The sequence below is a fragment of the Hippopotamus amphibius genome, chromosome 7, assembly GCF_030028045.1.
Source record: "Hippopotamus amphibius kiboko isolate mHipAmp2 chromosome 7, mHipAmp2.hap2, whole genome shotgun sequence".
NCBI classification, from domain to species: Eukaryota; Metazoa; Chordata; class Mammalia; order Artiodactyla; family Hippopotamidae; genus Hippopotamus; species Hippopotamus amphibius.
Window position 1 is genome coordinate 44,027,350 of NC_080192.1, and position 26,901 is coordinate 44,054,250.

At 35.9% G+C, this 26,901-nt stretch overlaps 1 pseudogene; it reads left to right on the plus strand.

The window, feature by feature from the left end:
- The window catches only part of LOC130857602 (nucleolar protein 56-like), a 66,432-nt pseudogene extending 43,405 nt beyond the window's left edge, over positions 1 to 23,027 (plus strand).
- The last annotated feature ends 3,874 nt before the right edge of the window (positions 23,028 to 26,901 follow it).

Consider the following 26,901-nt stretch of genomic DNA (forward strand, 5'->3'; position numbering starts at 1 on the left):
TTTGAAAGAACATCTCTATGTGTCACTCTCTCTGCCATTTGCCCTATACTTCATTAGTACTGAAAATACATTTTCAAGAGAACTATATAGATATTGTTCTATAATATAATTTTGAAATATTTACATGACATATCTACATACTTACAGTTTCTCTTTTATTTGCCTGGACTGATTAATATAAGATTCAGAATTTTTATTGTTCTTAGTACTCAAATTCTCATAAAACAGCTAGTGTTCAATCAACCTAGCCAGGATTCCAATAATCCAAAACTCCCTGCTCACTCCTCTTGGAGGTAATTATTAGCCCACGCAGTAAGAAAATACAGGCGGACAAGCTTTCATCCTCCCAACAGTTGCTGTCCCTTCTCAATAGATTGCTACTTCCAGGCTTCAAGGCTTTGTGGCTGAAATTGCTCCAAGTCTCTATTCATAGGTCAGTGTTTTTCCGCTTTGACACTATTAGCATTTTGGGCCAGATAATTCTTTACTGTTAAGGTCTCTCCTATGCATTGTAGAATGTTTGAAGTATCTCTGGCCTCTCTCCATAGGTGCCAGTAGCATCCGTTTCAGCTGTGACAACCAAACATATCCCTAGATAATGCCAAATGTTTCTCAGAGTTCTCCCATTGAGAACCACTACTCTAGGTGACTTTTCATCTAGAGATATTGGCCTTTACTGACACATAGAGTTTATTTTCTGATTTACATAGTCTGAGACTCAAAATTAGTCTTGCCTTATCAGTATAACTTGAGATAAAACTCATTTTCTTGATGCTTTGAAGGTTAGCCATTTATCAGTGATATACCTGAGACTCTCACTATCACTCCTTCTTGCAGTCCTTAGTTGTGACTTCATAGGTATCACTCACCATACCAAGAAATCCAGGATCTCCCAATACTCAATGAGAGAGTATGCCATTACCGCAAATGTATTCTGAAGTCAAAAAACAATCTTTCTCTCAACAATATTGGTCTCTGAAGACAAATATCTAATAAGTGATGGTGTTTGTATGGTCTCCTTCCACTTTTTTCTGCCATCTGTCTATCACTCATTTAACAGTAATTATAGACCAAACTGTGAACAGATGAGTTAAACTGCAAAAAGCATGGCAACTACACATACACATAAATATACTTATATCTAAGGAAGTTGAGAACATCCTACTCCAGTCTTTTCCGTTCCCTTCTATGTGGCCAGTTAGTAATAAGTTACCAAGGGAAACTGTGAGTACTGGCAGCAAGGAAGTATCAAGTTGATGGAAGAGTCTCTAACTCTATGTAAACTTGTCCACATCTCCACTGGCCAGCACTTCTACTGGAAGTGTGTTCTTAGATCACTCTCAAATTGACAGGAATACTTCTTGTTCATTTAAAATCTCATTGACAACCCATTGTTCCCTCTTCTCTGGAATGCAGCCTCTTGAATTATAATGCATACCTGTGAAGCGCATTTACCTGGCAATGCATATTTACTCATGTAATTGCACTACCTTGCTTTTGGTGTTTAATATACTTATCCTTCAAATCTGAGTATGCCAAGATATGTGTATGGCATTTCATTTCCTTCACTCAAACTTCTAAGTAAATGGTAATAGGTCAGGAGAATAAGAGTGACTGGAAAAAGTACTTCTAAATGCAGGTGACTGTGAAGTATGTTTAAAATACTAGAATAATCTTCCCTGTAAATCAGAACTTTGCAAGCCATCTGGACTGGCATGAGATAAGTAAGAAAAATCAATAATGGTATATTGTAAAGTGTCATTCTTAATTGTGAGGAGATTTTTATTTATTTAAGAAATGTTTATTGAGCAATTACTGGGCAGTGCACTAGAATTTCATTGGTGAATGATATGAAGTGTAGAAATAAATAAGCAATTGCAATGTAATGAGATAATGAAAAAGCCAGTGTGATATGTGAGCATATGTGAAGAACAGCTAGAATCAGATAGCTTTCACTTTAAAGACACAGAGGAGGTCATTTCTAATAAATGCAATTGGTACTCTGCTTACGTCACTTTAACAATACTACTTTAATGTTTGCTATTCGACTTGCCACTGGCAGTATCTGAATCTCTTTGCCTGAAGTTTTTTTCATTAGGGGACGAAAACCATTGTGCCAAGGTCCTTATAGGCTAGGAATATCAAGGAGTTAACAACACTCCCCCCATTCCCTAAGAAACAAACCTCAATCAATGCCTAATAGGAGTTAAGGGCTAAAGACCCCAGTTCATTTGCCTCTCCTATGGAATAATTGAAATGTGTGTTTATACCATTTCCCAAAGTGTTTGACAGATCTAAGCTCTAGGCACTCATAATGGCTACTCACTTGAAAATACATCTTTATTCACTGCCTTCTCTTTCTAGTCTCACTTACCACATTACTTCAGTGTTTCTTGCACCTCTCAAAGAAGCCACTTTCCCTAAAATGATCACTTCAGGATCTGCTTCTCAGGAACACAAATAAAAGCACCTCCTAATCTAACAACTTCAAAAGAGGAAGAATCCTTATTTTTTAAAAAAATTTTATGGGCATATACTTGACTTAAAATGTGTTAGTTTCAAGTGTACAGTAAAGTGAATCAGTTATATATATACATATATCCACTTATTTTAGATTCTTTTCCCACTTAGGCCATTATAGAGTATTGAGTAGACTTCCCTGTGCTATACAATAGGTCCTTATTACTTATCTATTTTATACATAGTAGTGTGTATATGTCAATCCCAATCTCTCAATTTATCCCTCTCCCTTCTTCCCCCTGGTAACAATAAGTTTGTTTTCTACATCAGTGACTCTATTTCTGTTTTGTAAATGCCATTTGCAGCAACATGGATTGCCCCAGAGATTGCCATGCTAAGTGAAGTAAGTCAGACAAAGACGAATATCATATGATACCACTTATACATGGAATCTAAAAAAAAGGTACAAATGAACTTATTTACAAAACAGAAAAAGAATCCCTATTATAATGAGAATTTACAGGTGAAAAAACATATTAAACATTTACATGATATAAAGTTAAACATCTCTTTTTCTCTTTGTCTTGTTTCATGAGTTTATTGATATTTCCTTTGACTACAGTGTGATAACAGAACTGAACTAAAAAGGTATCATCCCTTTGGATGGTGGAAACAGCAAGGTAAAGAGCATATCTGGGCCATGTTGGGTCACTTTTAGCAGTAATTTGAAAACTAGCTAGAATTTTACCCCAATTGTCACAGTTACTCTTTAGAACAAGAGAAGAGGTTTTTCTTGATTTGGGGATTTTAAAAATAAGGACCTTGATGGTGAAGATGGCGGCGAAGCAGAGGGACGTGGAGTGCATCCCTCTTGACAGATGCATTGGGAATGCATGGAAGGACGCAGTCATTCCCACAGAGAACCAGCTGAACACCAGCAGACGGCCTCGGACACCAGAAAGGACCGCGGGGAGCCCGACATAGCCAGTAGGGAGGTATCTACGAGGGCTCAAAGAGGGTGAAGCGGCGGAGCTGTGGCAGATGGGAGGGTGTGAGAAACATATGGAGGGTCTGCAGCTCAGTTCAGTGTTCCCGGACCGAGAAGTCGATCTGCGGCTGAATGGAGGGTCCGGGAGCGGGAGCGTGGGAACTGGAGAGCTGGTTCAGGGTGAGAAACATTGTTGCCAGTAAGGTGACAGACCAAGAGGACAGGAGGGAGGAGGTCCGCGGCGAGGAGTGCCCGTCCCTGAGAACTGCCCGGCCATGATGGCGGCTGGAGGCTGCAGGCTCACAGGCCGGGGGGAGGAGCCACGCGCATAGCCTCTCTCTCTCTTTGGGCACCTCTGCAACAGGTAGTGGAGAGACACCCCTAGGCCACCTAAGGCGCTCAGGGATAACAAGCACCCTCAGGCACTCGGGCGGAGCTAGATTAAAACCCCTTGGAATGCCAGCAGCAGGGAGGCTGCCAAGAGAAAAAAAAAAGAAAACAACAGCAACAACAACATAAAACCCCGAGAGAGGCCCAACTCTAAGACTTTCTGTTTACACCTGAGCCACCAGCGTCCCTCTGCAACAGGCACCTCCAAGCCCGACTGAAACAACAGTGCGCCACTGCTCACTCACTCCCAGGAGAAGGAGCCACTATTGTACCCTCTCCCTCCCCACACACCAACGCTTACAGACAAACACTAAAGGAACCTCTGCTGGTCACAGAATAATGCAAAAAAACCCAAGGCAAGGAGAAGGACACTTACAGCTGAGATGCTAAGGAAACAGAAATAATAGTATCAATACCTATGGAACTGGTCCATTCTGGGATCAGTTCTGGATTTTTTTTTTTTTCTTTTTCTCTCTCTCTCTCTTTTTTTTTTTTCTTTATTAAATACGATCTTAGCCCTAAGGGATCTACAAGTTTTATAACATAATTTTTTAATGATATTTTTTATTCTTTTCTTTTTTTTTTTTTTTTTGCCTTATTATATACTTCTATATCTAGCTAAGTTTTTGGTAGTACGGACAATATATCTCTCATACTTTCCTTTTATCCCTATCTTTTATACATTTCTATTCCTTTCTTTTTATTTACATATTTCCAACCACATTACGCTCTTCTGTTCCCCTTTCTTCCAGCCTTTTTAAGTTTATTTTATCTTAACATACTTATAAGCAACACTATCGGTCTGCTCAGACTCCTTGCTCTATTCTCCAGATGACACACTGCCTTGGTATTTAATATTAGGCTTTTGTCTTTATCTTAGTTCTTAGTACAGTTGTCTAATTACATTCTGAGAGTCTCCATTCTGTCTGGTGGTACTCTGGCTCTTTTCTATATTTGATCCTAGCTCACAAAATCTCCCTGGATTAGTGTTTGTATGTGTAAGGTGTTATTTGTTTGTTTGTTTGCTTTTGCTTTTGTCTCTGATTTGTTCTGTTTCAGTTGTCAATTTCTGCTGGGTTTCTCTTTGAATATCTGATAGCACACTGGGGTTCTGTCAGGTCTTTCCAGAGCCTTATGTCCTAATGGATTCAGTAATTGTGTGTCATATACATGTATGTATTTCCTAGATGTAATATTTGTTTAATCCAATACTTGGACATTAGTCTGAGGCTTGGACAGTCTTCTATAAACACCTCTATCACCAGGACAAGCAACCCCAAAAGTTTGGACAACCATGAGGAAACAAAGAAACACCATGCAGGCAAAGGAGCAGGAAAAAAACCCACAAGACCAATAAATGAGGAGGAAATAGGAAAAATGCCTGAAAAAGAATTCAGAGTCATGATAGTAAAAATGAAACAAAATCTCGATAACAAAATAGAGAAAGTACAGAAACAGTTCATAAGAACTCAGAAAAACAAACAGCAATGGATAACAAAATAACTGAAATTAAAAATACTCTAGACGCTATAACCAGCAGAATGACTGAGGCAGAAGAACGAATAAGTGAGTTGGAAGATAGAATAGGGGAAATAACTGCCACAGAGCAGAAAAAAGAAAAAAGAATAGAAGACAGTCTCAGAGACCTCAGTGATAACATTAAGCATACCAACATTCGAATTATAGGCATCCCAGAAGAAGAAGAAAACAAGAAAGGGTCTGAGAAAATATTTGAAGAGGTTCTAGTGGAAAACTTCCCCAACATGGGAAAGGAAATAATTCACCAAGTCCAAGATGCACAGAGAGTCCCATACAGAATAAACCCAAGGAGAAATACACCAAGATACATATTAATCAAACTAACGACAATTAAACACAAAGAAAAAATATTAAAAGCAGCAAGAGAAAAGCAACAAACAACATATAAGGGAAAACCCATAAGGATAAGAGCTGACCTTTCTACAGAAACTCTGCAGGCCAGAAGGGAATGGCAGGATATACTGAAAGTCCTGAAAGAGAGACACCTACAGCCAAGAATACTCTACCCAGCAAGAATCTCATTCAGATTTGAGGGAGAAATCAAAAGCTTTCCAGACAAGCAAAAATTAAGAGAATTCAGCACCACCAAACCAGCCTTACAACAGGTGCTAAAGGAACTTCTCTAAGTAGGAAACACAAGAAAAGGAAAACACCTACAAATACAAACCCAAAACAATTCAGAAAATGGTAATTGGAACACACATGTCAATAATCACCTTAAATGTAAATGGATTAAATGCTCCAACCAAAAAAACAAGACCCTTCTATATGCTGCCTACAAGAAACCCACTTCAGACCAAGGAATACATATAGACTGAAAGTGAAGGGATGGAAAAAGATATTCCATGCAAATGGAAGTCAGGAGAAAGCTGGAGTAGCAATACTCATATCAGACAAATTAGACTTGAAAGTAAAGACTATTAAAAGAGACAAGGAAGGACACTACCTAATGATCAAGGGATCCATTCAAGAAGAACAGATCACAATGGTAAATATCTATGCCCCTAATATAGGAGCACCTCAATACATAAGGCAATTGCTAACAGCTATAAAAGGGGACATCGACAGTAACATAATAATAGTGGGAGACTTGAATAATAGTGGGAGACCCCACTTACATCAATGGACAGATCATCCAAACAGAAAATAAATAAAGACACACAAGCTTTAAATGACACATTAGACCATCTCGACTTAATTGATATTTATAGGACATTCCATTCAAAAACGACAGAATACACTTTCTTCTCAAGGGCACACGGAACATTTTCAGTATAGATCACATCTTGGGTCACAAATCAAACCTCAGCAAATTCAAGAAAATTGAAATCATATCAAGCATCTTCTCAGACCACAACGCCATGAGACTAGATATCAATTACAGGAAAAAAACTGCAAAAAATACAAACACATGGAGGCTAAACAATTCACTCTTAAACAACCAAGGAATCACTAAAGAAATCAAAGAGGAAATCAAAAAATATCGAGAAACAAATGACAACGAAAACACAACAACCCAAAACCTATGGGACGCAGCAAAAGCAGTTTTAAGAGGGAAGTTTATAGCAATACAGTCCTACCTTAAGAAACAAGAAAATGATCGAATAAACAACCTAACCTTACACCTAAAACAACTAGAGAAAGAAGAACAAAGAAACCCCAAAGTGAGCAGAAGGAAAGAAATCATAAAGATCAGAGCAGAAATAAATGAAAAAGAAAGGAAGGAAGCAATAGCAAAAATTAAGAAAACTAAAAGCTGGTTCTTTGAGAAGAATAACAAAATTGATAAACCATTAGCCAGACTCATCAAGGAAAAAAGGGAGAAGATGCAAATCAACAGAATTAGAAATGAAAAAGGAGAAGTCATAACGGACACCTCAAAAATACAAAAGATCATGAGAGACTACTACAAGCAACTCTATGCCAATAAATTGGATAACCTGGAAGGAATGGATACATTCTTAGACAAATACAATCTTCCAAGACTGAACCAGGAAGAAATAGAAACCATGAACAGACCAATCACAAGTACGGAAATTGAGGCAGTGATTAAAAATCTCCCAACACACAAAAGCCCAGGACCAGATGGGTTCACGGGCGAATTCTATCAAACATTTCGGGAAGAGCTAACACCTATCCTTCTCAAACCCTTCCAAAATATTGCAGAAGGAGGAACACTCCCAAACTCATTCTACGAGGCTACCATCACCCTGATACCAAAACCAGGCAAAGATGTCACAATAAAAGAAAACTACAGACCAATATCACTGATGAATATAGATGCAAAAATCCTCAACAAAATACTAGCTAACAGACTGCAACAGCACATTAAAAAAATCATCCACCATGATCAAGTGGGGTTTATCTCTGGGATGCAGGATTCTTCAATATACGCAAATCAATCAATGTGATACATCATATCAACAAATTGAAGGTTAAAAACCATATGATCATCTCAATAGATGCAGAAAAAGCTTTTGACAAAGTTCAACATCCATTTATGATAAAAGCTCTCCAGAAAATGGGCATAGAAGGAAATTACCTCAACATAATAAAAGCCATATATGAAAAACCAAAAGCCAACATCGTTCTCAATGGGGAAAAACTGGAAGAATTCCCTCTAAGAACAGGAACAAGACAAGGGTGTCCACTCTCGCCATTATTATTCAACATAGTTTTGGAAGTTTTAGCCACAGCAATCAGAGAAGAAAAAGAAATCAAAGGAATCCAAATTGGAAAAGAAGAAGTAAAATTGTCACTCTTTGAAGATGACATGATATTATATATAGAAAACCCTAAAGACTCTACCAGAAAACTGTTAGCACTAATTGATGAGTTTAGTAAAGTAGCAGGATACAAAATTAATGCACAGAAATCTCTTGCATTCCTATACACTAACAACAGAAGAGCAGAAAGAGAAATTAAGGAAACTCTCCCATTCACCATTGCAACAAAAAGAATCAAATACCTAGGAATAAACCTGCCTAAGGAGGCAAAAGACCTGTATGCAGAAAACCTTAAGACATTGATGAAAGAAATCAAAGACGACACAAACAGATGGAGGGACATACCATGTTCCTGGATTGGAAGAATCAACATCGTGAAAATGTCTGTACTACCCAAAGCAATTTACAGATTCAATGCAATCCCGATCAGATTACCAATGGCATTTTTCACAGAACTAGAGCAAGAAATCTTACGATTTGTATGGAAACTCAAAAGACCCCGAATAGCCAAAGCAATCTTGAGAAGGAAAAATGGAGTTGGTGGAATCAGGCTTCCTGACTTCAAACTATACTACAAGGCCATAGTGATCAAGACAGTATGGTACTGGCACAAAAATCGAAAGGAAGATCAATGGAATAGAATAGAGAACTCAGAAGTAAGCCCAAACACATATGGGCACCTTATCTTTGACAAAGGAGGCACGAGTATACAATGGAAAAAAGACAGCCTCTTCAATAAGTGGTGCTGGGAAAATTGGACAGCAACATGGAAAAGAATGAAATTAGAACACTTGCTAACACCATACACAAAAATAAACTCCAAATGGATTAAAGACCTACATGTAAGGCCAGACACTATCAAACTCCTAGAGGAAAACATAGGCAGAACACTCTATGACATACATCAAAGCAAGATCCTTTTTGACCCACCTCCTAGAATCATGGAAATAAAATCAAGAATAAACACATGGGACCTCATGAAACTTAAAAGCTTTTGCACAGCGAAAGAAACCATAAACAAGACTAAAAGGCAACCCTCAGAATCGGAAAAAATAGTTTCCTATGAAACAACGGACAAAGGATTAACCTCCAAAATATACAAGCAGCTCATGAAGCTTCATACCAAAAAAGCAAATAACCCAATCCACAAATGGGCAGAAGACCTAAATAGACATTTCTCCAAAGAAGACATACAGATGGCCAACAAACACATGAAAAGATGCTCAACATCACTCATCATCAGAGAAATGCAAGTCAAAGCCACAGTGAGGTATCACCTCACACTTATCAGAATGGCCATCATCACAAAATCTGGAAACCACAAATGTTGGAGAGGGTGTGGAGAAAAGGGAACTCTCCTGCACTGTTGGTGGGAATGGAAGTTGGTACAGCCACTATGGAAAACAATTTGGAGGTTCCTTAAAAAACTACAAATAGAACTACCTTATGATCCAGTCATCCCACTCCTGGGCATATACCCAAAGAAAACCATAATCCCAAAAGAAACATGTACCATAATGTTTATTGCAGCACTATTTACAATAGCCAGGACATGGAAGCAACCTAAATGCCCATCAACAAATGAATGGATAAAGAAGATGTGGCTAATATATACAATGGAATATTACTCAGCTATAAAAAGGGATGAGCTGGAGCTATATGTAATGAGGTGGATAGAACTACAATCTGTCATACAGAGTGAAGTAAGTCAGAAAGAGAAGGACAAATATTGTATGCTAACTCACATATACGGAATCTAAAAATGGTACTGATGAACTCAGTGACAAGAACAAGGATGCAGATACAGCGAAGGGACTGGAGAACACAAGGTATGGGAGGGGGCGGGGGGTGAAGGGGAAACTGAGACGAAGCGAGAGAGTAGCACAGATATATATATACTACCAACTGTAAAATAGATAGTCAGTGGGAAGTTGTTGTATAACAAAGGGAGTCCAACTCGAGGATGGAAGATGCCTTTAAAGACTGCGGCGGGGAGGGTGGGGGGGACTCGAGGGTGGGGGAGTCAAGGAAGGGAGGGAATACGGGGATATGTGTATACAAACAGATGATTAAACTTGGTGTACCCCGAAAAAAAAAAAAAATAAGGACCTTGATTTCCTTCCTTTTAGCTAAATCACCATCACCTACTGATTTTCAATGATGTTTACATATCACCTAAATTATCTCTGTTTATCTTAAAGGATGTCACCAATTCATTTGGTGTGAAGAAAAATATATTCAAATAGCTTTCTAAATATTTGGGTGCAATAAGGATGTTGAAATATAAAAAGCGAGAGAAAACTTAGAAGTTGTATACTCGTATCCTTTACTTCCTCTGCACACCCTTAGCAAATGTTTGAAGAGCTCGGAGACTTGAATTATATTGTCTCATAATTCTATTTTATTGCCAGATAGACAATGTTAACCAACTGGTCCCACTTCTCCCACAAAGAGCCATATTAAACTGTGTTTAATTTTTTTTGGCATTACAACCCATCCAACCCTGAACAAAGCTATTTAAATTCCACCTACGGCTTTTGGGGGAGATTATATACCATAAGAATTTGAAACTAGAAAATACTGAGAATTACAGGCATTAGTATCAAACACATATTACTTTTTATTCAAGCTTATCAAGGAGAAAATATATTCTTTAACACTAATGAAAATATCCCTCCTGAAAGATCCTCAGGTCCTGGTTGAGCCAAGGATTGTGAAATTTGCCAAAATATAATTTTGAAATTTTTGTCAAGTAAACTTAGAATTGTTGAAATGCACATAGTAAAATCTTATTCGCACACATGGTTGCAATACTTCCTTGTATACATTTAAGTGGCATAAAGAAAAGTGTAGGAAAAAATAGGAATTATATTACCATTTGAATATCTGTAAGTAGAGTGGAAAAGGAATTTAGCTGCAAAGATCTGCTTCAGCGCTGCAGGGGAATGGTGAATATTTTTCTAGATGACTCAGAAGACTTTCTACATAGTCTTAAGGAATTCCTCTTATTAACCCATGGCACATGGACACTGAGTGCCCAAATAATAAGAGCAGCAGCAACGAAATGATTATAAAAATGGCTAACATTTATTGAACTCTAAATATGTGCCAAAGAGTCTTCTAAGCCTTATGTATGCATTATTCATAGGGAAACTGAACCACAGAAGGATTCATTATCTTGCTCAAGGTCACACAGCTATTAAGAGACAAAGCTAAGATTAGAACTCAGGTAGTACAAATTATAACCATTATGATACTCTAAATGCAGTTATATTTCAACAGATATTTCAATTGTATAAAAATTAAAACAAAAAGTTTTTGTAGTAAGGCATAAAGTTGAGCAGTGTCCTGAACCCCTTATCGCTTTCCTTTGGACTGACTCGATACAAAATTGTGAAAAGAATAATACAAACATTTAGAGTTACTTTGAAAGAAAAGAAATTAGGTTTGCTTGAAAGAATGTTAACTTGTCAGCATATTCTAGGCATAGAATCTCCAGAGGCCTGGGATGTGCAGAAATATTCCACCTTTGGCTTTAAAAGATGAGATTCTCAAATACATGTTCGAACACATAGTAAATGCATGTTTCTCAGATTTGATGTTATTCATTAATGATGAAACAAAGATACTGGTAGAAAAGATGTTCTTGTATGAATTATCAGAGGAAGAAGCCTAAGATCACATATCTGACTGGATTCAAATTGTGACAGAAATTGGAAACATTTCTTGAGGTGAAGAAAAGAGTTTTTATTAAAATTAATGAGTCTTATGCCAATGTTGAAAGAATTGAGGTTGTGTCTGTTAGAGCTATAGCTGAGTTGATCTATTCTTTCCCAACTCTTGAAATAATATCAGTTACCATGGCTAAATCAGTGGTGCAGTTAATAATGTGAAAAAATATCCCCCAATACATCCCTACTGACATTTGTGGACCAGCTGTGCCACAGCCAATTCATTCATTAGACTCTGACTTGGTCTAAATGGCAAACCTATAATTAAAGGGAAACAAAACATAAAAATAAAATACTAACAATGTTACCAGTGCCCCCACCCTAAACTTTTCCCTTAAAGAGAAAAAAATACACGTTGTAAAACTTCTTTTTCATCTTCAAAGGACAGACATGTTGAAATAGAACTTACACTGAAGTAAAGAGAACAAATGAAAGGGTGGCACAGAGAGTGCTGTGTTCAGTAATCAACACTGTCAATCAGTATGGACTTGTTACTTTAGTGAATTCTCAAGTGTCATTATTAAGAGAAATGGGTGTCTGTTATTTCAGAATGTCAAATGAATTATTTTTCTACCATTCCAAGAGACCCCTGACAACTCTTTTTTTTAGCTCTATCATTATTATGTTCATCGATGTCAGAATAAGGTATATTTTCACTTTGGGCAACATTCAAATGTGGACACGTTGTAAACCTTTCTTAGGCTGGCAATGCACATTCCATGTTTACTATAATTCTGTTTCTTAATTTCTGACCCATGCATTATATACCCTGAGCAAGCTCACTTAACCCAACCAAAAATAAATCCAAGAGTCTTGGATGAAATCAATCAACTTTAGAATAGGAAAAACAGATGCACAAAATATCAAATTGTACACTTTAAATATATGCAGTTTATTGTATGTTAATTATATCTCAATAAAATTCCTTAAAAAAGACAAAAAAAGGAAAAACAGAGGCACAGAAAGTGCCTATAGACAGAAAGGCTATAGGTTTTGCTGTCAGAGACACTAGGATTTATCTGTGACATTGACCTACTTATTTAACCATGGGTTTGAATTTAATCAGCCAGAAAATGGAGGTAATATCTATCTCATGGATAGATATTGTGGAGACATTCATACATCACACTGTATATGTTCAACATTGCTTTTTAGCATAATCACAGTTTACTTTCACCTTAAAAAGACTTAGGAATGATGATATAGATGATGATCCAATAATCAAATGAAAGTATAGAGCTTTGTATTCTCTCTATTTTATAATATTTTAGCTCATCATTCTAACATTTTTTGAATCTTTGGAAATTCAGTACTAAATAGTTTTTTCACCAACCTCAGAGGTCAATGTACACAGCAGTGCTCCTCATTCTACGACAAAGGCTTATACAATAGCACATTTTCAAACAGATGAATGAATGAATGAGAAAGTGGAAAGGGTTTTAAGGATTGTTATAAACTTCTCACTTCATTCTAAATGGAAAGAATTCTTTAGGAAGAATCATACCAATTTAAGAAACCCCATTTCAGTAGCCAAGATTTGAGAAGTGTACAGAATGAAAAGAAATAGATGTTTTAACATGCCCCCAACATAAATAAAGCCATATTTTAACATTCCCTACAAATTGGTATCATCACTTTCAAAAGGAAAAGAGAAGTTTCAACTAGAGAAAAAGAAGAAATGATATGATCTAAGGAAATCTAACTCCATCTAAAACTAAAAACACTAAAAGAATAGCTTTGTTTGCATGTCAAGTTCAAGTGGAAAGTAGAATGGCTTATCATGTGTTATTTTTCATAGAAAGATAGTACACTTTCAAGTTCATGACAATGCATTAAAAATAATTTTTAATGAATTTTTTATCAATATAATTAACAAACATAACTAAAAATAGCACTATACCTTTTATAAGTAAATTCTACAGAGAAAAAAATATAGCTGTGATTCTCATGTCTTAGCATTACTATCAAACTGCTAACTGTCTTGCATTTGATAAGTGTCCAGAATTCTTAGGAGTAATTTTCTGCTGTTTTCCTACCTTATTTCCTCACTCAGTTTTCAGCATGTTATTCCCAAGCATTCAGTGATGTCCTGAATGTAAGAAATGCCAGTTAATGTAATCTTTCTCTATGGCTACAGGTCCTTGGAATTTCAAAACATGAATGAGGCCACGCTCAGTCAATAAATATTAAAGTTTTGGTTGTTTTTTTTTCCCTACCCCATTTTATGGTAAATTTTTCCCCTTCCTACTGCTTCACCAAGAATGCAAGCAAGTCATGATTTCTCACTCCTAAAAAGAATTTCCACATTCTGTATTTTAATTTACATGGATTACTTATTGTCCTCAGCTTTCTCACATGTTCAAGACAACTATGGTGCTGTAGCTTATATCATATGTGGTTAGAGTGAGATCAATGGTTTCTTGCAACTCTCTGTGTCCTAGTTAGAATCAGAAAGTTTATCTTCACTTTTGATGATTATTTCCACTGAAAGTAGAATTTAAGTGTAATAAGTATTTTCTCTCAAACTTTAACAACTTAATCCCTCTGTCTTCTAACTTTCATCATATATCTTGCAAATTATCTGTCAGTGTTTTTTTTTTTTTGCTCCTTTGAAAGTAATATCTTTCTTCTTCTGACTGCTCACAAGATTTTCTTTCTGTCATTTTCCCTTCTCCTCTCCCCCTTCCTTCTCCTTCCCCTTCTTTCTTCTCCTCCTCCCTCCTGCTCCCCCTCCCATTCTTCTTCTTCTTCTTCTTCTTCTTCTTCTTCTTCTTCTTCTTCTTCTTTCATGTTGCACATGCTTTATAGGTCTTCTTGAATCTGAAGGTTCATGTCTTGCAACAGTTTTGGACAATTTTTGGACATTCAATGCTTCAAGTATTGCTTCTGCTTCATTTTCTCCTTTTCTTCCAGGATTCTTTTCACTGTGAGATAAAGAATATATTATATTTTTACTATTTCTCACATGACTAAAATTATTTAGTGTATTTATATTTTTCCCAGAATTTCAGATTTAGTGTATGTTTTGCTATCTTTCATTGTACCAATCCAATCTTGTCTTGTACATATTTTGCGTTTAGTAATTTTAGTTACTGTATTGTTAAGATCTGGAATTTTGATTTGACTTTTTAGATTCAGGTTTTCTAGTGATATTTTCCATTTTCACCTTTCTATATTTATTTCTATAGCTTATTAAATATATTAATCATAGTTGTTTTAAAGAACTTCTCTGCTAAATTCCTTACTGGCATTAATTCAGAGTCAGTTTTTATTGTCATATGGTAATTAATATACTCCTGTCTCTATGCAGAGGAAGTCACCAGTATTAAAGTGAAAAATGTAAAATCTTCTTAAAACATTACCTTTACCCAGAAGGTGTTCTTTTTATTCTAGCCCATAGTGGGGGCTCATTTCCTTAATTTGGTCTAGAGATAGATTAGATTAAATTTGGTAGGAACTTTGAAAAATCTTCATCTACCTCAGGTTTGCCTACTACTTTGTTCTAGGGCTTCTCCAGCTATTTTTTTATCCTCCTATTTAAAAGTCACAAAAATATTCTTAGATTACTTTGGGTTCTTACATTACCTATCACAAAGTCCAATTTTAACTAACAAGAATATATGGAATAAAGGACAGATGAAGGACCAGTTTTGCAACAAAAGATAAGCAATATACCATAAATTAGGTTAGTGCCGAGTGGATGGATATTGGTAACTATTTAACTAGCTGATTCAAGTGTCTTGACGTGAATCAACTAAAATACAGTTCCTCATTTTAAAAATTTTGTTTCACTTTATATGAGACCAATTTCTGATAATGAAAAAAAAAAATCCCAGTTTTATGAGTTGGGATCAGTTAATAAAATGTTTGGCAGGAGAATATAGAACCCCTGAGACTATTTGTAGGAGGCAAATGAATTTGGTTTCTGATTGACTAGGAAGTTCTTTATAAATAAGTAGAAGGAAAAAAAATAAGCAGAAGGACAAAGCACAATATTAATATTTGCTTTTATTATCTCATTATAAAAATGTTACTGTGCATAGAGAACCATTGTGCATCCAGGGCTTTAAAAAAGAAAATAAAATAACTATTATGTGAAGCCAATATAAGACTCAGCCTTATTTTCAGGATGGCTAGTTATTTTTAATATTTCTGGATGGTGTGCTAGGATCCAGAATTTTATAGCTTTGATGTATGTGAGAAGTTTTATCTGTAACATAAGAGATATATATCTTATTCAGAAGCTGTTTAGTTCTTTATATGATAGATTTAAGTTAATCTACTAGAAAAATAATAATATGAATATATCACACTAATATTTAAAAGTATAAAGAAACTTTCACTTTTTGCTGTGTATATCATGGAATGTTATTGCTAGAAGGGACATTAGAGATCAAATAACCTTATCATATCATCTTACATTAATTACTCTGTGTAAAAGTGCTGAGTCAGTATGAACTGCATGGAATTGGTTCACTTTTGGTTTTACAAATTCTGACATTGTTGGGCCTTCAGTCACAGTAGATGACCTATTTGTTTAATCAGCTGTTTCTCATTTAGTAAGTAAAAAGTAAATTTATTTTAATAGATATACGTGAATTTCCTTTTTTTATATGCCTCTAAAGTTTCATAGAGAAAGGAGTTGAGCATTATCATTAGAAGCTAGTACAGTGGCAGTAGCACACATTGATATTCGTACCAATGTTGCCTGATATTATGAAAAACAAAAAGCTTGTAAATTAGTTATAAATAATAAGAGATTTTACATAGAAAAATGATATTATTAAGCATTGTAAGTGAAAAACTGAATAACCAGTATGCCATGGTCACCACACTTAAAGAACTCTGCTGGCAAAGCTATTAGATTTCATCATTAGCATAACAGCAACAGGAGCACAGAATATCAGATTACCTGTCCAAGACCACATAGCTAGTTAAACAGCAGAAACAGGAAAGGCATTCTCATTCTCAAACACTGTGCTTTTCTTCCAAAAATTTCTGTTGTAGGAGGTATGCTTTTTCAGTAAGGAGCATTTACTTCACTATTCACATTATTGGTGTTTTCAAAAGAAGTGCTTTATCTTTGTCCTTTAAGTGTTTATAGTCTAGCTGGAAGATAGCATACAAATGTGAAATGAGTTAAAATTATTAAAGGTAATATCTTCATAAGTGCAAATTAACACTGAAAATTGATGCTGCGAGAAATGGAAAATTATGCAGAGTAATCAGGTACTTTGTGGAGAAGACAAATTTCAAATCGGGTTTTGAAGATGATGAAGATGAATGAGTGGAGTTATTAGAGAAAAAAATTCCATGATTAAAAACACAAAGGGAGGAATGAGTGTTGCTAAGAACTTAGTAAAACTATTCCAGAGCTGGGGATAGACAAATGGTAAAGGAAGCACTGGAGAGCTAGAGAGCTATTCAGAAGGCCTTGTATTTGATAGAATAGGAAATACTAAAGCCAAGCCATAGTTTCTGTAGCAGGGATATTGCACAATGAAAATGGATCTGAAAAGAATATTTCAGTAATAATGGATAGTGTAATTTTTTTTAAAAAAACTAGCCTTTGCATAGCAAATAACATTTTTTAAAATCAATTTTCTTATTATCCATCACAACTATCATTTTTTGGCATTGAGTACAAATTGTCTTCTTGCCTTTATTCCCCCTTTATTCCCTTCTATGATGGAACTCCCAAGTTTTAGTTACCACATAATAATCCTAAAAGATATATTTCTTAGCCTCTTTTAGCATAGGCGCAGACATGTACTTACTTTGAGCCAGTGGTATATGTGATGAAATTAGGTGAGCAACGTTTGGATCATCGCCTTGATTATAAAGCCACCAAAAGTGGATTTCCTCCTTTACTTTCTTCTGGTCTGGGCAGAGATATAAATGCTAGCCAACTAGTGATGATATGACCAAGTACAGAACACTTGGAGATGATAGAGCAAGACAAAAGAAACCTGTATCCCTAAACATTTTCTTGGAACAGGTCATTTCTACCAGCCCTGGAAAATTCATTTCTGTACTGTTTTGTGTGAGGTAAACTACAACGTCATTCAAGCCACTAAATGTAGGGTTTCTTGCTCCAGCAGTATCGTCTGAATTCTACTTCCAAAACTGGTACCTGGAAGAAGGGCTTTGCCCCAACAAAAATTAAAAACATGTGGCATTGTCTTGGTATGTGACAGCAGGTAGAAGAAAGGCTACAGTATATGCCAGTATGCTTGTGACACTTGTCCTGGGGAAAAACATTTGGTGAACTATAATTGGGAGTCATACCAAATGTCTTGGAACTTGTAGCTGTAGGGGAAGAGGATGGAAAAACACAGAATTCTGACTGCTCTTATTACTTTTAGCAAAATTCTATAAAAAAGAAATAAGCCCAGGCAAGAATCTGTCAGTTTGCAGGCAGAGGTGGAAGCAAGAGCCTCTCTGCCTGTGGCCTGTAATCTAAATTACTGAGAATCAGCAGACTGAGAGAGATGGAAAAGCCAAATTCTCTGTTTTCTAAACAGCAGGAGATAAAATTGTCACTCAGAGCCTTTCCTGGTCAGACACAGTTAGCCTAGATTCAAAAATAAGATTTAGGGTACATCCTCCCAATCAAACCTATTGTTTCATTGGTACTACTCCTGAATTGAAAGAGACAGGGATGGAAAACTTAAAGGTGCTGATAATGGTTGCCCAATGTATTGCAATTAATTTTCTTTCTGAAAACAGAATGAAGTAGATAAATGGGGGAGCGGAAGGAGATAGCTTAAGAGCATTGATGATCTGCAGACAATGGAGAACTCCTAGCTGAATTTTTATTAAAGGCCTATATGCAGAGAGAGATAAGAGAATACAGATAGATTTTTTTGTTTCCTTTTGGTTCTAAAAATCATGTTCTATTGTTTAAAATTTCTTTAATCACATGTGGTATAGAAACTATCTTCATCAGAGCCATGTGAATTTCTTGGTATAATGTACATCTTTGGTCTAACCACATCTAATAAATCAGATCTCTGCTGGTGGGCTACTAACACTTTTTTTTTCTTAAGACCTGCCTAGTTACAAATGAATCTTTAAAAAAAACCTTAACCTCCTTCTCCTTAAGGTTTAAATAATGATATGAAAGTTAACCACTTCAGTAAATGTTGACATATGAACCCTTTTGTTAAATATAGAGTTATCTTTTGATTCAAGTAATATTTTATACCAAAAAAAGATTAAGGTAAAAAACAACATGGATATGAAACACGTCTTTGAAGAATCAATATTAGGCATAGTAAATACAAAACATTCTTTGCTGGTAGCACTCTATAAATTTTTCATGATAATTCTTGCCTAAGCTAATTTTTAATTGCATTAGTATGCCCTTGTGCAATAGATATATCAACTTGCCCAGTTAACTAATTTATTAAATCAAATATTACTTGAGATAAAAATGTAAGTAGTTATAAACAGGACTATCATCTTACATTCAAATATTAAAACATCCATCATTTGCTTGGTAAAATACATATCATAGTTATATTCTATACTTAATGGATCTACCAGCAGAATGACCATGTATCTTAGATCAGTTCTGCATCCTCACCTTTAGTGTGATTGCCATGCTCATCCCAAAGGCCATTTTTTAAAAATTATTACACTGTTAAAACGTGTTCCATCTTAACCAAATTAAAGCATTTAACATATTTTTAACATTATGAAGAACTAGCCCAAATTTTTATGCAGATAACTACATATTTTGAATATGGATTTATATTAATCTCATAGCTACTCTACTGATCAGTAAAAATGGCAGCATCCAACTCCTTTGAAGGCTTTTTTGAGCTATTTCATGTGATTACAAGACCTGAACAAGCACAGTACTGAGTACGCAAAGTATTCAAAGGGCTCCCCTTACAGAAAGGCAAATATTCTAAACCAACCTTAAAAGGAAATAAAAAGTTACCTGATAAGCAAATGCATGATCAGCTATCACCAGTGGGCAATGCTTGTTTCTATGGAAACAACAGTCTGACATGACAGTATGCTAATGACTTCTCTTTCTTCTTGGAAAATACTACAGGAGGAACAGTAGTGTTACATCAATTACCAAGAAAAAGGGCAGGGGGAGACAGAGCTAAATTTAAGTTAAATATATGAAGTGATAAATGAATAAAGGGTAAATAAAAATAAATATGTAACATTTGAAAAAATATAGATTTGTTCTTGAAGCAAAGAACAAAGAATCAGGCTGGGCTGGTCAAACCCTAAACCTGAGCAGTGGCATGACCCACAGGGCAAATGTTCCAGAGGCTGGCAGCCGTGGATGATATTGCACTCCACACTAAGTGGGCTGCCTGCTTTGAGTCATCTTTCTGGGACGGGCAGAGGGGACAAAATTTGATTTTACACCCAAGAACTATTTTTATTCAGATCTGTAATTATTCCTATATACTTTCATAAGATTATTATTTAATGTGGTAATTTAATTTAAAAGAACTTTGTAAGCTTGCAGTGGACTTAAAAGGCTTTTCAATAGCACATATAGCTGATAGAGTGAAAAATATTTCCTGACAATTTTCTTTTGTTGTCACTCTCCAAATTCAGGTTTTAGTTTCTTAAAAAAATCACACCATGGAAAAATAATGTATATTTTCCTACCATATTTTCAAAATAGCATCTTCTAATTTTTGGTGTGTTTCTAAATGTGAGATCATCCTAAAGTTTGTACATAGTTGTAAAATTTAAAATTTAATGGCATGTTGCAGAAACAACCTATACCATTTAAGGCATATAGCTTTTCAACTTTGAAGTGGTATTAACTTCAGAGCCTTGCACATTTTTTTTATCAATTGAAGCGATTTTCTATGGGTCTCAAAATTTAGAGTAATATATCAAGTAGTTTTATCAAACATGAATACATATGTCTTTAAATTTAACTCACTGTTCTCAATATAATAGTTACTCAAGCTCACAAAGACTTTTTTTTGTTCCTACATTGTGATAAAACTCACAAATTATGAAGACTTTGCATAATTGTATTGCTCTGAGATCTTCAGAAAAAGTTATACAAGTGATAATTAGAAAATCTTTCCATTATAGAAAACACTTCAAAACCATGATACACTCGTAAGACTACAAAAACTTACTATTCTAAATATTTTTTTTAGACTAATACAAGATAATGTTCCCACCATATGATTTTTTTGTATTTACATATTACAATCTCATGTGAAATTGTCAATGCATTTCAAATGTAGGCATTGCTATATCAAGACAGTAAGATGGTCACACAAGAAATCTGATTGATCTCACTGACTCATCTCCACAGCCTTGGTTAATAGGAACTTCTCTGCTCACTCAGTCATACTTTCATTAATGAAGTTTGCATGGCCTTTCATGTGGAATTACTAACCATGGTGATATTCCTTGCCTGACCTAGGCGCAAAATTAGCTCCCATACTGGTTCCATGACTGACTTATTGGACCACCTAAGGGCATTTGTTCTAGTCCAATATGGTTGATTAGCCTCTTCATAGATCTGAAGACTGGCCCAGTCCAAGCTTGGTAGAGAGGACAAAGAAAGCAGAGAGACATAAGAACAATCTACTGCCTTTACAAATATATGTATTGTTTCCTGAACTCTGTTTCACTTGTTCAGGTTCAAAAACCCCTAAAATTCTCAACACTCAGTCATAATCTTAGTATACAGTCGTTAGTTTCCCAGTCTCCTAGGCCAACAGATATCTGAGGTCACAGAGTAACACTCACTGTCATTCTATTATATACAACATTAAAATCCTTAAGCAGTATTTAAGATATAACAATATATACTTCAAACTTAACATGTATTAATACCTGTGGCTCTGAGCTTATTTACTTAAAATGAGGACCTATTTCAACTCTGAATTATTTTCTTTAACATTTATTTCACTTTGTTGAGGGATTTTCTTTTCCCAAAACATTGCACTTCTACACCACTTTTTTTAAACAAACACTATAGTGAAACTAAAGCAACAGGAAAAGATGGTAACCTTAGATTAAAACATTTGTTTCTAAACTGGAATTGTGTGAGAACACAATATCTGGAAGTAGACACAAAGTGTGTGAACCAAGACAATCATTAACAAAATTGGAGTAATATTTTTAATCTAAAAATCAGAACAAAACGAACACTGTTCTTTTTGTACCCATAAGAAATTTGGTTTAAGAAAGGTACCTAGGTGATTTAATCCTATTTATTGACAGCAAACATAGTTAAAATTTTAGTCTTCTGAGAGAGAGTTTGACAGAATTGTCTGTATGAATTTGGGGAAAACTATGTTCAAAAAACGACGTAAAATCCACTAAATTGTCTTTAATTAAATTGCCTGGATAATTTCCTGGTTTTAATTTTCGGAAGGCATAACTATCCCAAACTGAAGCACACATATCATAGATTGACTGTCTAAATTTTTACTTGCTATTTGTGGAATTTCAGAAATGCAAGAAATGATAATTCTAGTTAGTAGAAGTTACATACACTTATGAAACTAGATTGTAGTTGATGAGGCAGCTGGGGCATGTCCATGTGCGATATTTCCATCAGTTGCATTGCCCAACAGATTCTAGTGATATGGACAGGTGCACAGGAAATGAACTCCAAGCAGACAGGTTGTACGAAAGAGTCAGAAAAGAGTTTTGCAACTTATTGAACAAGTATATTCAAAACTCTGTTCTTCCCATAGGCCTGTATTGAAAGAAAACTGGAAGAGACTGAAAATGTTCTTAACAATATTCATGGCAAGTGGATCCCTAACAACTGTGCAGCCCAGAACAAAAGTGAAAATGGAGGCTCACAAATTGTAAGTCTAAATGTCAAAAATGTCATACATCAAGCTGAAAAACTGTTAAGTAAAAGTTGTTCAATCTTCTTACTTTGATTGCATGTACCTTCATATGTTCTGGAAGACCAAGTTTGAAAATCTCCTTGGAATTCTGTGCCAGAATCTGACCTTCCAGAAAGTGCATCTCTGGGATTCTACCCACATTATGTTCCACCCTCATCATCTATGTAATTTTTCCCTTCACTAACAGCCTCCCTTTCTCCCCACCATGAATGCGCTCACCATCATTGCACTGGACGCTCCAGGTCTCAGGAGCAATCTTCATCTACACCCTCTGCAAATAGCTTACAGGCCAACCCTTGGAGTTAGGGGTGTGCACGAGTAAATGGTCCACCTTTGCAAGTTAAGATGCAAGACTGAGATGGCGCTGGTCCTAAGTCTGGTTCATGGCTGTTAGGGCAGGGAATTCTGTGGTTCTAGTATCCAAAATGGAATCTAGGAGTAAGAATGCATGTTCTAAATGGGCATGAGCTCTTGTTTCTGAAAAATTCTTACCTTGTGGAGAGACTCATAGAGGGAGCCAGGACAAGACCCGATAAAATTAAGGTAAAAATGTGAGACCCCATTGCCCTGGTTTAAGGGGAGAAATGTTATGTGAAATGCTAATTTTATCTCCTTAAAAAATTTCTTCAAGATTTTTGGATCTCAGGTATTACAGAATATTGCTGAATAGAGATCAGTTTTTATCATTTTTTTTAATTAAAAAAATTTTAGGGCAGTTTTAGGTTAACAGCAAAATTGAGGGAAGAACAGAGATTTCCTGCATACTCCCAGCCCTCATACATACATAACCTCCACCCATTATCAACATCCCACACCAGAGTAGAACATTTGTTCCAAGTGATAAACCTACATTGACATATCATAATTACCCAAAGTTCATAGTTTGCATTATGGTTCACCCTTGGTATTATACATTCTATGGGTTTAGACAAATGTCATGTATCTATCATTATAGTATCACACATAGTACTTCACTGCCTTAAAAATTCTCCATGTTCTGCCTGTTTATCCCTACCACCACCAACCACTGGCAACCACTGGCAACCAATGATTTTTTTTTTAACTTTCTCCATAATTTTGCCTTTTCCAAAATGTCATATAGTTGGAATCATAGAGTATGTAGCCTTTCCATATTGGCTTCTTTGACTTAGTAATATTCAATTAAGTTTCCTCCATGTCTTTTCATGGCTTAATAGCTCATTTCTATTTAGAGCTGAATAATATTCCATTGTATAGGTGTACAACAGTTCATTTGTCCATTTATCTATTGATGGCCAAAGTGACTGCTTCCAAATTTTGGCAGTTATAAATAGAGCTGCTACATACATTGTGGGCAGGTTTTTCCATGGGTATAAGTTTTCAACTCTTTTGGGTAATACCAAGGAGTGTGATTGTTGAATGCAATGGTGAGAGTATATCTAGTTTTATAAGAAATCACCAAACCTTCATAAAAGTGGCTATACTATTTTACATCCCAATGAATGAGAGTTTCTGCTATTCCATATCTTTGTCAGCATTTGGTGTAATCAGGACCAGATTTTAATTTTAACTAAATCATCCAGAGAGCACTAAAACAAAGAAAACTTCTGGGTGAGGCAGGTTGGCTCTTTATCTAGTCCTATAGCGGGCAATGCATTTATTTGAGATAGCTATCTTTGAAGGGTCATTCTAATAGGTGTGTGTGATATCTCACTCTTGTTTTAATTTGCACTCCCTGATGATATATGGTGTGGACCACGTTTCCATATGTTTATTTGCCATATGTATATCTTCTTTGGTGAGCAGTCTGTTAGGGTCTTTGGCCCATTTGTTAATTGGGTTGTTTGTTTTCTTATTGTTGACTTCTAAGAGATCCTTGTTATTTTAGACAACAGTCCTTCAATAGATATGTCTTTTGCAAATATTTTCACCCACTCTGTGACTTAACTTCTCATTGTCTTGATAGTGTCTTTCAGAGAGTAGAAGTTTTTAATTTTAAGAAAGTGAGACATCAATTAATTATTTCATGGATTGTGCCTTTCATGTTGTATCTAAAAAGGCACTGCCATACCCACCTATGTTTTCTCTTCTGTTATCTTCTAGTAGTTTGTAGCATAAGTGCCTGAGGGTTTGTTTGTTTGGGTGTTTGTTTTCAATCGTAATGCAAGTGTATGACCTTAAGCTTTTGATTGGCAAGACATTCACTTCAAAGATAGCTATCTCAAATAAATGCATTGGCCCCTATAGGACTAGATAAAGAGCCAGCCTGCCTCACCCAGAAGTTTTCTTTGTTTTAGTGCTCTCTGGATGATTTAGTTAAATAATTGTCCATTTGTTTTTCCCTTCTCATGCTTTAATTCCTGCTCTTGTGTTTCAAATTCACCCATAAAGAGTGAACCCGCAAAACTCTGGACCCCAGCGTCCTAACCCCAGTAGAAATAGCACCCCAGGCCTGCACTGGTGCCTGCTCGCTCTCTCTTTCTCCTCCTCTCTTCCCCTGTGATCTTGCTATGTTCCCATTATGTGTATGCTGTGTTCCCATACTGTGTGCTGTGTGTTCTCCAGGACCTATGAGTAACAAACTTTGCTTTTTTTCAAAGTTCCCTGAGGGTTATTGCTAAGGGTTTCTTGCAATCATGATAAGAACCACCAGGGCCAGCCCAGCCACAACATTGGTTTTGAAAGGGGAAATGTCTGTGGGGCTCACTGAAGGCCCCAGGCAAGTGCACATAGGCATTCCTAGCCAATAGCATCACTAATGATAGGCTGAGACTGGCATAGAACAGAGTTTTATCATTTTATGTTTTACAATTAATTCTATGATCCATTTTTTAAAAATAAATGTATGTACATATGTACGTATGTATTTATTCATTGGCTGCGTTGGGTCTTCATTGCTGTGTGTGGGCTTTCTCTAGTTGTGGAGAGCAGGGGCTACTCTTTGTTGTGGTGTGTGGGCTTCTCTTTCTTGTGGCTTCTCTTGTTGCTGAGCACAGGCTCTAGGTGCACGGATTTCAGTAGTTGTGGCACGTGAGCTCAATAGTTGTGGCTCACGGGCTCTAGAACACAGACTCAGTAGTTGTGGCACACGGGCTTAGTTGCTCAGAGACATGTGGGATCTTCCCAGACCAGGGATCAAACCTGTGTCCCCTGCGCTAGCAGAGATTCTTAATCATTGCACCACCAGCGATGTCCTCTATAATCCATTTTGAGTTAAATTTTGTGAAAGGTGCAAGGACTGTGTCTAAATTCATATTTTGCACGTGGATGTCCAGTTGTTCTAGCACCATTTATTGAGAAGACTATCTCTACCCCTTTTGTATTACCTTTGCTCCTTTGTCAAAGATGCATTGACTATATTTATATAGTCTATATCTAGGCTGTCTATCCTGTTCCATGGACCTATTTGCCTATTCTTTGCCAATGTCACACTCTCTTGATTACTGTAGCTGTATAGTAAGTTTTGAATTCAGGTAGTGTCACACTTCCAACTTTGTTCTTTTTCTTCAATACAGTATGGGTTATTCTGGATCATTTGCTCACCATATAAACTTTAGAATCTGTTTGCCAATATCCACAAAATAACTTAATGGAATTTCGATTGTGATTGCATTAAATCTATAGATATGTTAGAAAGAACTGACATCTTGACAGTGTTGAGTCTTCCTATTCATGAACAAGGAATATCTCTCCATTTGTTTAATTCTTCAATTTATATATATATAAATATATATATATATATATATTTGAGTGTAGTGAAAAAACTTTGCCATATACTTAAAATTTCAGCTTTCTGTTATCAAAAATATACCCCAATTGAACTCAACATTGTCCTATGTTATGCTGCATCTGAGATCTAATGATTACTCTATCCATTTAGCTCCACCTAAGTCATGATTCTAGTTATTGTAAAGTGTCAGACCAGAGTTTTTCTTTACTATTTGATAAAAGCTTCTCATTTGGGTATTTAATTACGAGTGTTTATGAACAAATTAAGTTCAGCATGATGGCTAAAAGAAAGTCTTACAACAAAATAATGTATTATCTAAATAGTTTTTGATGGAAGAGGTATACCTGTATGTATTATAAGGTACCCCTAACTTTCCATATGCACCTAAACAAATATCTTCCCCACTGACAAGATATAGGCATCATTAGTAAAGCATCCAAAATGTGTGGGAATGTTGAAAATATATGCAGGGTATTATAAATATCTA